Source organism: Andrographis paniculata, unplaced genomic scaffold (assembly GCF_009805555.1).
Source record: "Andrographis paniculata isolate CXL003 unplaced genomic scaffold, ASM980555v1 Contig80END, whole genome shotgun sequence".
In the NCBI taxonomy this organism is placed as follows: Eukaryota; Viridiplantae; Streptophyta; class Magnoliopsida; order Lamiales; family Acanthaceae; genus Andrographis; species Andrographis paniculata.
The window spans coordinates 1,656,958-1,668,796 of record NW_026137618.1 but is presented as its reverse complement, the minus strand read 5'-3'; the positions used below and the strand labels follow the sequence as shown (position 1 = coordinate 1,668,796).

Genomic DNA, 11,839 nt, shown 5'->3' with positions numbered 1-11,839 from the left:
TCTTAAAACTATATATATTTACCTTGCAGACTATAATTAAAAAATAGAATAAACACACCATTGACATTGTCTTGGTAAATGGTAAATTCAATTATTATATATAATAAATAAAATTCATTGTTCTCCAGTCTTTCGCTGACATTTTGTAAGGATTTTTCGGTCAATGTGAAAAATTCAATGGATAAGTTAGTTTCAACTTTTGACTTCTAACAGAAATCGATGTATGATTTAATTTAAAAATTGTTGCCAACATTAAGAATAAAAAAGATAAATCATATTGTTAAAATATGAAACTGAAATTCTCTTTTTCAATCGTAAGAATACGTACATATTTATAGTGATATATAAATCGTCTAAATAAGACAATAATCACATGAATCTTTTAAATAAAATAACTACCATAAATATAATATACCGCTTCTAAATTTATTTTAACACCCCTCCTCAAACTCAAGATAAGATGGAACAAACTTGAGTTTGTCAGAAGTGACCGAAAAAGATATAGCCGAGATTTGAATTGGCCAAGACTAACTGAAAGTGGTGTAGTTGTCCACTGGATCAGAGTCAGAAGCAGAACTCTCAACACAGTTATAATTGGAAACATGACTCACTCATTCTCAACGGAACTAGAGCCGAAAACAAGACTCGCTCACTCTATAGAGCTAGAGTCGGAAACAAGACTCGCTCGCTCACAACAAAGCTAGAGTCGGAAACAGGACTCCCACACTCTCAATAGAGTTAGAGTCGAAAATAGGACTCTCAACGGCATTAGAGTCGAAAGTAAACTCTGTCAATGTAGTAGTATAGACGGAGGCGACATGAAAATAACAACATGATCGTGGATAGAAGCAAATACATTAATAAAATATAAAAATATATACGGGATATAACGGTTATAATGGTATCCGGAGAGAATTTGACTCTAATACCATGTTAGAATATGATACTGAAATTCTCTTTTTCAATCATAAGAATACGCACATATTTATAGTGATATATAAATCGTCTAAATAAGACAAGAATCTCACAAATCTCTTAAATAAGATAACTACCATAAATATAATATGTTGCGTCTAAATATATTTTAACACATATGATGATTGGAAAAGAGAAAAGAAATTAATTAAGACTATAAAATTCCTATTTTACACATGGCTTCAAATTTACTTTTTTAATTATTTTACCGTTGAAATCATCTAGATCTGAAACATTAAAATAAAACCAAATCACAAGTAACACCCTAAAGTTCATCTATCTAATAAACAAATAAAATTTCATAAATATAAATAAATAAGCACATAAATTACTAGTTTGCTATTTTAAAAAAATTGTCAAGCCTATCTTCTTTCATTGTAGTAACTCCCTCCCATGTAAAACATATATAGAAGCAAAGTGAGACAATGAAGTTTTAGTAAATTTCATACTTACCAATGCTTACATTTTCAAAGAAAAAAATAATAAATTATAATATGCCTCTCGAATCAAGATTAAGGATTCCTTAAAACCCTTCTTCCCCCTTCTATAATATGATGTTTAGCTTTAAAAAAATGAAGGAATAACAGTATCCACAATGCATCAAAGGAATAAGAGAGTGCATATAAGAATAGATTGATAAAAAAAAAAACATCACCTAATTTTAGATGGCACTCACCAAATAATGGATTTAAAATGTCAGATCTCCGAATTCCTTAGTACTGAATTATAGAGATGGAAAAAAACAATATTATATCACTTTTTTTATAAATTTTGATTGGAAATCCACAATATCATCTGATCGAGAAGGAGATAAATAATCTCAAGTTTTTGTCAAACCTTGAGTGTATCGGAAGAACCTCGAGTGTATCGAAATAATTGCAAGTGTATCTAAATGATTGACAACATCAACAATTTATCAAAAGAGAAAGAGAAAAGGAATATGAGAATAGAGTAAAAAACAAACATCACCTTAAGTTTAGGTTCGGCTCTCCCAATAATAGATGTAGAATGTGAAATCTCTTAATTCCTTATGACCAAATTCTTGATTTAGGACATGTGTGTGGTTTGATTTATATAATTAAAAACATTAATATTCCTATAAGGGAAGAGATATGAGCTTTTTCTCGAACCTAGAGTGTGTCGTAGAATCGAACCTCAAGTGCATCGAAAAGTAGGTTCACTCGTATTTTAGTTAAAACAAATGATAATTGCATCAACAATCTATTAAAAGAGAAAATGAAGAATATGGTAATATATTGAAAAAGAGACATCACCTAGAGTTTGGATGCGACTCTCCAAATAGTTAGATTTAGAATTTCAATCTTCGAACTCTCAATCACTCAATCCAAGATTTAAAAAATGTGCAAGTTCACTCTCTGTAGATAATCACATAGGAATTTTATTATTAATATTCAAGGTCGGTACTACAAATTGAATTGGGTTGGGCCAAGAACGTTAAAAAAATCCAAAATGGGTAAATTTAAAAATAATGGATTATTAAGTGTTTGTTTACTTATTTTTTATTTTCACAGTTTTCAATGTACTCTTATATACCGTACACAATCTCTATTTTTTTTCATTCAAAATATACATACACTAATTAATAAAATTAATTAGTGTATGTATATCTCAAAATATAAAATTTAGAACTTCACAACAAAATTCAAGAGACACCTTAAAATGGTTCATCTATCAATTAATTCTTTTCATATCTTTAACAAATATAATGATCGTTATGAAAAATAAATTTTAAATTTTAAGTTAAAAAGAAAATGGAGATGTTGAATTTGACGTTTTGAACATAAATACAGGTATACTGAATGTTGCATAGCGTAAAAATAGATACAAAATAAAGTGCCTCTTATATTTCTTGCATTGTATACTTATTTATTATTAATTTGATTTTGTGATTTTTCATAGTTGTGATTTAGGTAAATTAATAATCCTTAATTTTCATGACTAAGATTATTGTTGGGATTTATTTTGGTCGAATTGTTCTCCAGCCTTTCGGACCCACTCCAATGTCTGTTTGGTGCGCGACCTGCATCTCCGACCCAGTTCAGATGGCCCAACCAACTGTGTCTAACCCTTGTCTCCTCAGGAGTGAATCCCAGCCATTCATTTTAGGGATAACGTCTGAGCCGTCCATCTTGAGTAATATATATAGTATTGTCCCTCATTATACAGAAGTATAGATGTGCCACTCCAGAAATCTCTCTCTCTAAAATATCGTCTCCCTCTAGCAAGTCACTCTTCTCCAATTGCCTTGTGTTCAAAGTTGGTCCTTTCTGGCCAATTTACCATAGAATGGAGAGGTGATTCTTCTGTGTGCCTTGGGGAGTGTTTGGTGAGGATTTCAACGGTTCGATTCTCCTTAAATCGAATTGTTTTCAATAGAGTGTTAGGGTTTCTTGCTTTGGTGTTGTAGACTAGGTTTTCGGTGGGTGTCCGTTAGCCGTCAACCGTTGCACTACTGTTTTTGGTTGCTCTTCATCTATAAGAGTATACCTCGTAAAATCTGAGCTACAATAGTTTGTGCTTTTGTGTTCCTACTGTGTTCTTGGGTCTTTTCTATTCTAATAAAAGTTCTATTTAGTTTCTTTAATCCAGTTTTAGATTTACTTTTTAGGTACGATTCAAATGGATCTAAATTTTAGATACACTAGAGAATTGTTCAATATACTCAAACTTGGACAAAACTCAAAATTATTTCGGAGAATTAAGTAGTCGAGAATTTGGAGATTTCGCATTTGCGATCCATTATTCGCAGAGTGGCATCTAAACACAAGGTTATGTTACTTTTTCAATCCACTCTTATTCGTGCATTTTCATTTCTCCTCTGATATACTTATGGTATTGTTATTCATTCAACTTTTAGCTACTATTGCACCCGATCTATATTTTTGATAGTCAAGATTTGTCTTATATACTCGTGGTCAGACATAAACTAAAAATTAATTTGGAGAATTGACTAGTCTAGATTCGATTCATTGTTGATTTTTCCATTTATTTACTTTTTAGGTAAGACTCAACTGCATCTCACTTTTCGATACACTCGAGATCTTTTCAATATAGTTGAGGTTGGAAAAAACTCAAAACTAATTCCGGAGAAGTAAATACTCAAGAATTTCAAGATTTTATGTTTTAGATCGTTTTAGATCCATGATTTGCAGAGTGGCTTCTAAACACAATGTTATGTTTCTTTTTCGGTCTATTCTTATACATGCATTTTCCTTTTTGCTTTGTACATAGTTGGTATTGTTTTTCATTCAATTCTTCGCTACGATTCGACTAGTTCTAAATTTTTGATGTAATCAAGATTTTTTTCCATATACTCGAGGTTGGATAAAACCTCAAAATCTATTCAGAGAATTGAGATGGCGAGAATTAAAAGTATTGTTGATATAGCTATTCATTTATTTTTTAGGTATGATTCAGTTGGATCTAAGTTATTGATGAGATCAAGATATTTTCAATAAATTCAAGGTTGGACTAAAATCAAAATTATTTCAGATAATTAAGTAGTCGAGAAATTGGAGATTTTACATTTTAGATCCATTATTTGGAGAGTGGAATTTAAAAATAAAGTTATGTTTCTGTTACAATCAATTCTTAGGCATGCATTTTTGTTTCTGGTTTGATACATTGTTCGTATTGTTAATCATTCAATTTTTTGCTATGATTCAACTGGATCTAAGTTTTTGATATACTCAAGATTTTTTTCGATATACTTGAGGTCGGACATAAACTCCAAATTAATTTGGAGAATTGCGTAATTCAGAACTCGATACATTATTGATATTATTATTCATTTAGTTTTTAGGTACGATTGAACTGGATTTAAGTTTTTGATACACTCGAGAATTGTTCAATATATTTAACGTTGGACAAAACTCAAAATTATTTCGGAAAATTAAGAAGTCAAAAATTTGGAGATTACGTATTTGTGATCTATTATTCGCAGAGTGGCATCTAAACACAAGGTTATGTTGCCTTTTCAATCTACTCTTATTCATGCATTTTCATTTCTCCTTTGATATACTAATGGTATTGCTATTCATTCAACTTTTAGCTACTATTTGACCGGATTTATGTTTTTGATGTACTCAAGATTTTGTAAATACTTGAGGTCGGACAAAAACTAAAAGTTAATTTGGAGAATTTACTAGTCTAGATTCGATTCATTGTTGATATTTCCATTCATATAGTTTTTAGGTACGACTCAACTGCATCTCACTTTTCGATAGACTCGAGATTTTTTCAATATAGTTGAGGTTGGAAAAACTAATTCCGGAGAATTAAGTAGTCAAGAAAGTCAAGATTTTACGTTTTGTATCATTTTAGATGCATGATTTGCAGAGTGGCTTCTAAAAACAATGTTATGTTTCTTTTCAATCTATTATTATACATACATTTTCCATTGTGCTTTGTACATTGTTGATATTGTTATTCATTCAATTCTTCGCCAACGATTCAACAAGATCTAAGTTTTTGATGTAATCAAGATTTTTTTCGATATACTCGAGGTTGGATAAAACCTAAAAATTAATTCGGAGAATTGAGATGGCGAGAATTAAAAGAATTGTTGATATTGCTACTCATTTAGTTTTTAGGTATGATTTAGTTGGATCTAAGTTTTTGATGAGGTCAAGATATTTTCAATATACTCAAGGTTGGAAAAAAATCAAAATTATTTCGGATAATTAAGTTGTCGAGAAATGGGAGATTTCACATTTTAGATCCATTATTTGGAGAGTGGAATTTAAAAATAAAGTTATGTTTCTGTTACAATCTATTCTTATACACGCATTTTCATTTCTGGTTTGATACATTGTTGGTATTGTTATTCATTCAATTTTTAGCTAAGATTCAACCGGATCTAAGCTTTTTATATATTCAAGATTTTTTGCAATATACTTGAGGTCAGATAAAAACTCCAAACTAACTTGAAGAATTGTGTAATTAAGAACTCAATACATTGTTGATATTACTATTCATTTTGTTTTTAGGTACGATTCAAGTGGATTTAAGTTTTTGATACACTCGAGGATTGTTCAATATACTCAAAGTTGGACAATAACTCAAAATTATTTCGGAGAATTAAGAAGTGGAGAATTTGGAGATTACGCATTTGTGATCCGATATTCGTAGAGTGGCATCTAAACACAAGGTTACGTTGTTTTTTCAATATATTCTTATTTATGTGTTTTCATTTCTACTTTGATATACTTATGGTATTGTTATTCATTCAACTTTTAGCTACTATTCGACCGGATCCATGTTTTTGATATACCCAAGATTTTTTTATATACTCGAGGTCGGACATAAACTAAAAATTAATTTCGAGAATTGACTACTCTAGATTCGTAAAATTGTTGATATTGCCATTCATTTAGTTTTTAGGTATGACTCAACTGCATCTCACTTTTTGATACACTCGAGATTTTTTCAATATACTTGAGGTTGGAAAAAACTGAAAACTAATTCCGAAGAATTAAGTAGTCGAGAATTTCAAGATTTTATGCTTTACTTTGCAGAGTGGCTTCTATTACAATGTTATGTTTCTTTTTCAATCTATTATTATACATGCAATTTCCTTTTTGCTTTGTACATTGTTGGTATCGTTATTCATTCAATTCTCCACTACGATTCGAGTAGATCTAAGTTTTTAATGTAATCAAGATCTTTTTCGATATACTCGAGGTTGGATAAAACCTCAAAATTAATTCGGAGAATTGAGATGGCGAGAATTTACAGTATTCTTGATATTGCTACTCATTTATTTTTAAGTATGATTCAGTTGGATCTAAGTTTTTGATGAGGTCAACATATTTTCAATATTCTCAAGGTTCGACAAAAATCAAAATTATTTCAGATAATTAAGTAGTCGAGAAATTGAAGATTTCACATTTTAGATTAATTATTTGGAGAGTGGAATTTAAAAATAAAGTTATGTAACTATTATAATCTATTCTTATACATGCATTTTCGTTTCTGGTTTGATACATTGTTCGTATAGTTATTCATTCAATTTTAGGCTACGATTCAACCGGATATAAGTTTTTGATATACTCAAGATTTTTTTCGATATACTTGAGGTTGGACAAAAACTCCAAACTAATTTGGAGGATTGCATAATTGAGGACTCGAAACATTGTTAATAAAACTATTCATTTAGTTTTTAGGTACGATTGAACTGGATTTAAGTTTTTGATACACTCGAGAATTGTTCAATATACTCAAAGTTGGACAATAACTCAAAATTATTAAAAATGAATATAAGAAGTCGAGAATTTGGAGATTACGCATTTGTGATCCATTATTCGCAGAGTGGCATCTAAACACAACGTTATGTTGTTTTTTCAATCTATTCTTATTTATGCGTTTTCATTTGTCCTTTGATATACTAATTGTATTGTTATTCATTCAACTTCTAGCTACTATTCGACCGGATTTATGTTTTTGATATACTCAAGATTTTTTTTATATACTTGAGGTTGGACAAAAACTAAAAATTAATTTGGAGAATTGACTAGTCTAGATTCGATTCATTATTGATATTGCCATTCATTTACTTTTTAAGTACGACTTAACTGCATCTCACTTTTCGATACACTATAGATTTTTTCAATGTACTTGAGGTTGGACAAAACTAAAAATTAATTCCGTAAATTTAAGTAGTTGAGAAATTAAAGATTTTATGTTTTAGATATTCTTAGATCCATTATTTGCAGAGTGGCATCTAAACACAAGTCTATGTTTCTTTTTCAATCTATTCTTATACATACATTTTCCATTCTGCTTTGTACATTGTTGGTATTGTTATTCATTTAATTCTTCGCTACAATTCGACTAGATCTAAGTTTTTGATGTAATCAAGATTTTTTCCCCTGTACTAGAGGTTGGATAAAACCTCAAAATTAGTTCGAAGAATTGAGATGGCGAGAATAAAAAGCACTGTTGATACTGCTATTCCTTTAGTTTTTAGGTATAATTTAGTTGGATCTAAGTTTTTGATGAGGTCAAGATATTTTCAATATACTCAAGGTTGGAAAAAAATCAAAATTATTTCGGATAATTAAGCAGTTTAGAAATTGGAGATTTCACATTTTAGATCCATTATTTGGAGAGTGGAATTTAAAAATAAAATTATGCTTCTGTTACAATCTATTATTATACATGCATTTTCGTTTCTGGTTTGATACATTGTTGGTATTGTTATTCATTCAAATTTTAGCTACGATTCAACCGGATCTATGTTTTTGATATACTCAAGAGTTTTTTCGATATACTTGATGTTGGACAAAAACTCCAAACTAATTTGGAGAATTGCGTAGTTGAGAACTTAATACAATGTTGATATTACTACTCATTTCGTTCTTAGGTACTAATCAATTGGATTTAAGTTTTTGATACACTCTAGAATTGTTCAATATACTCAAAGTTTGACAATAACTCAAAATTATTTCGGAGAATTTTAGAAGTCGAGATTTTGGAGATTACGCATTTGTGATCCATTATTCGCAGAGTGGCATCTAAACATAAGGTTACGTTGCTTTTTCATTCTATTCGTATTTATGCGTTTTCATTTCTAATTTGATATACTTATGGTATTTTTATTCATTCAACTTTTAGCTACAATTCGACCGGATTTATGTTTTTGATATACTCAAGATTTTTTTTTTATATACTTGAGGTCGGACAAAAACTAAAAATTAATTTGAAGAATTGACTAGTCTAGATTCGATTCATTATGAATATTGCCATTCATTTGCTTTTTAGGTACGACGTAACTACATCTCACTTTTCGATTTATATATATATGCATTCTTGTTACTCATTTGATTGATTGTTGATATTGTTATTCATTCAGTTTTAGGCTACGAGTCAACTGGATCTAAGGTTTTTATATACTCAAGGTCGGACTATAATTCAAAATTATTTTCTCTCTTTCTTGGGCAAATGATTTTGTCAAATGTTTCTTAAATCCTTAATGAAGTAATCGATAATTCAATGATTTCATACTTTACATATATTATTTGGAGCGTTGAATAAAAACTCAAGATGATGTTTCATTTTCAATATATTTTTTTTGTATATGTTTTCCTTTTCTCTTTTGATGTTGCTATGCATTAACTGTTATTTGATTAGATCTAGCCTTTATACATATATATATATGTATATACACACACACATTAAAGTTTATTTCAATACACCCAAAGTTTGACTAAAACATAAAATAATTTGCCAAAATTAAAAACCAAAATTGGTGAAGATGGAAAAAACCTTTATAATAAACTAGATCATAGAAATAAAGTAAAGGTTACATGAATTGTTGTTCTCATTACTATAATATTTTGGGAGGAAAAAAATTATGTACATTAAAAATAAAGCCAATGCCTATTTATAGCCATAGTCTAAAATGGATAAAAATGAATAATGAGATAAACAAATAAATATTCTAAGCCGTAAATGTCAACCCGAGTTTGTGTAAGAGAGCATAACTGAGCAAGATAATGTGTGTCACTACGGCACGCATGCCAACACGAGTCATTTTAGCAGAGTTTTTTCGTTACTCACGTGTACCATGGGAGACTTTTCAGGGGATCACCCCTCCTTAAATTACTCTAAGATAAGCACGCTTAACTCTAGAGTTCTTTCAGTAGGGCTTCTGAAAAGAAATATGCACATTGTTGACATAAGTAGTATATTCAACCAATTTATTTACTATTCAATCCCGGATGGTCTGACATTGGCTCATCCACGGGAGTTGGGCTAGCATCGGCCCAACTTCGGGGTATTACATCCTCTCGCACTTAAAAATGAAACGTCCATGTTGCACACCAATGATCTATCAATTACTAGGCCTCTATGGGGATACTATGGTCATGTATCTTGACTGCGACGATGTCAATATTCCTATGGGGATTATTTCGGTGAAGGATTCCGATGGACGAGATCCTTCAGTACTATAGGGTCTCGATTGCATCACGATGTCATTGTTGTCACATAGAAATGGAGACTATTCCACATCTCTTCATTGTTTCGGCGGTTGTCTGCGAGTGTTGGAGCTTTTTACGGCGCTTTTCAGGCTATCTTTGCCGGAAACACATACTCTGCATCTATTTGTGTCCTCATGGAGGCATTCTTCAGAATATTCTCAGTGTATTAGAGCTTATGTTCCGTTGTTGATACTATGGTTCATTTGGATTGCTCGGAACGATGCGAAGCACAGGGGGCTTCGCGGGTCTTCTTGCGGATTCATTCACACTTGCAGACTCTTTGGCGTGCTAGGATTCTTCTACGTCGACATTGGGAGGGTGATTTTCATATAGCTGATGGGCTTTGATTTTGACATCCTGCTCTGATTCCTCGGCCTCCAATTATGGTGTGTTGGGAGGCACCATCTACGGGATGGTTCAAGCTTAACACAGATGATGCTTCGCTTGGAAATCTAGAGCGGCAAGTATTATGCGAGATTCGGAATGAGCAATACTCATAGTGTTTCAAACCCCGATTCCATAGGCGACGAACACTTTGGCAGAGATGATGGCGATTCAGACTAGAGTTTGGATAGCGATTGATCAAGGACTTATGCCACTATGGATTGAGACAGATTCGACAACATGCATCTCTTTGATCTCCTCCGAAACAAGCGACTGGACTCTCCAGCGATGCCTTATGTGTATTCGATTGTGGCTTAGGGATACGACTTGGCGGATATCTTATATATATAGAGGGGAACTGTGTCACAGATGCCTTAGCGACTTTAGCATTTTCTCTTCCAATTTGACAGATGCTTCTCCCGACGGATATCCCTTTATTGACTAGAGGCCTATTTCGAGCGGATGCAGACGGTCTCCCAACTTTCCGTTTCAGATAGCAGGCTTCACCTTCTTACTTCTCCTTGGGACACTTATGCTTAGACTTGATAGGCTTGTTGGTGTTGATGCTTTAGGCATACCTAGGCTTGTCTGGTCTGCTTGCTTGGCTGGGACTATATAGTTTGTATCAGAAAAACTACGTATGGCTTGATCCCATTCGGGTACGTAGGCAGCCCAATTTGGGTTCAGCCTTTGCTTATAAAAAAAATAAAAAATTGCTAGGCCTTTCAACAATCAGGTTAACAACTTTGGGCTATCGCAGGTCAGCTCTTATATCAACTGTGACACCACGGCTTGCAAGCCCTACAATGCCGGGTGTGCCAAGATTATAGAATGGCCTCATAGGTCAACACGAGTCATTCCAGTGTGCTTTTGTCCTCACTAACACGCACCGTCGGAGATTTCTTAGTGGGTCACCCATCGTCAATACAGCTACCGAAAAGAAATGTGCACATTTTTACATAAGTAGTCTATTCAATCCATTTAATTAGTATTCAATTTCGGATGGCCTCACACCAGCTCATCCACGGGAGTTAGCCTAACACCGATCCAACTCCGGAGGTATTACAATGTGACTTGGTAAAAACATCTGCAGTTTGATTGTTGGAATATACGAGGCCTAACTTGACGTTTCCATAAGTAATATGATGATTAACAAGATGTCAATCAATCTCGATTTATTTGGTGCGCTCTTGAAAAATATCATTGTGAAAAATCAGGATAGCACTTCTATTGTCTCAATGCAAAGGAATAAGAGATGACTGCGGTACTTCAAGGTCATCAAGTAGTCAACAAAACCACAGGAGCACAAAAGTAGCATCAGCAACAACACGATATTCGAATTTAGTACTAGAATAAGAGACAACTATTTGTTTCTTTCTACGCCAGAAGACAAAAGAATCACCAATAAAGAAGCAAAAACCAGTGGTGGGGCAACGATCTGTAGGATCACTTGGCCAATCAGCATCAGAGTAACCCGA

At 32.3% G+C, this 11,839-nt stretch overlaps 1 protein-coding gene across 10 annotated transcripts in view; it reads left to right on the top strand.

Moving 5' to 3' along the window:
* Positions 1–11,839, top strand: part of LOC127241033 (putative late blight resistance protein homolog R1A-10) — a 53,480-nt gene that overhangs the window by 24,784 nt on the left and 16,857 nt on the right. For 6 of the 10 annotated variants that reach the window (XR_007836433.1, XR_007836429.1, XR_007836430.1 and 3 more), the window contains one exon: positions 5,985–6,145. The gene's annotated coding sequence lies outside the window, so the exon portion shown is untranslated. Of the gene's footprint in view, positions 1–2,978; positions 3,569–3,604; positions 3,765–4,940; positions 4,959–5,984; positions 6,146–8,456; positions 8,522–11,839 lie in introns of those variants that run through there. The other 4 variants (XR_007836431.1, XM_051259911.1, XM_051259914.1 and 1 more) reach the window with 4 other exon arrangements.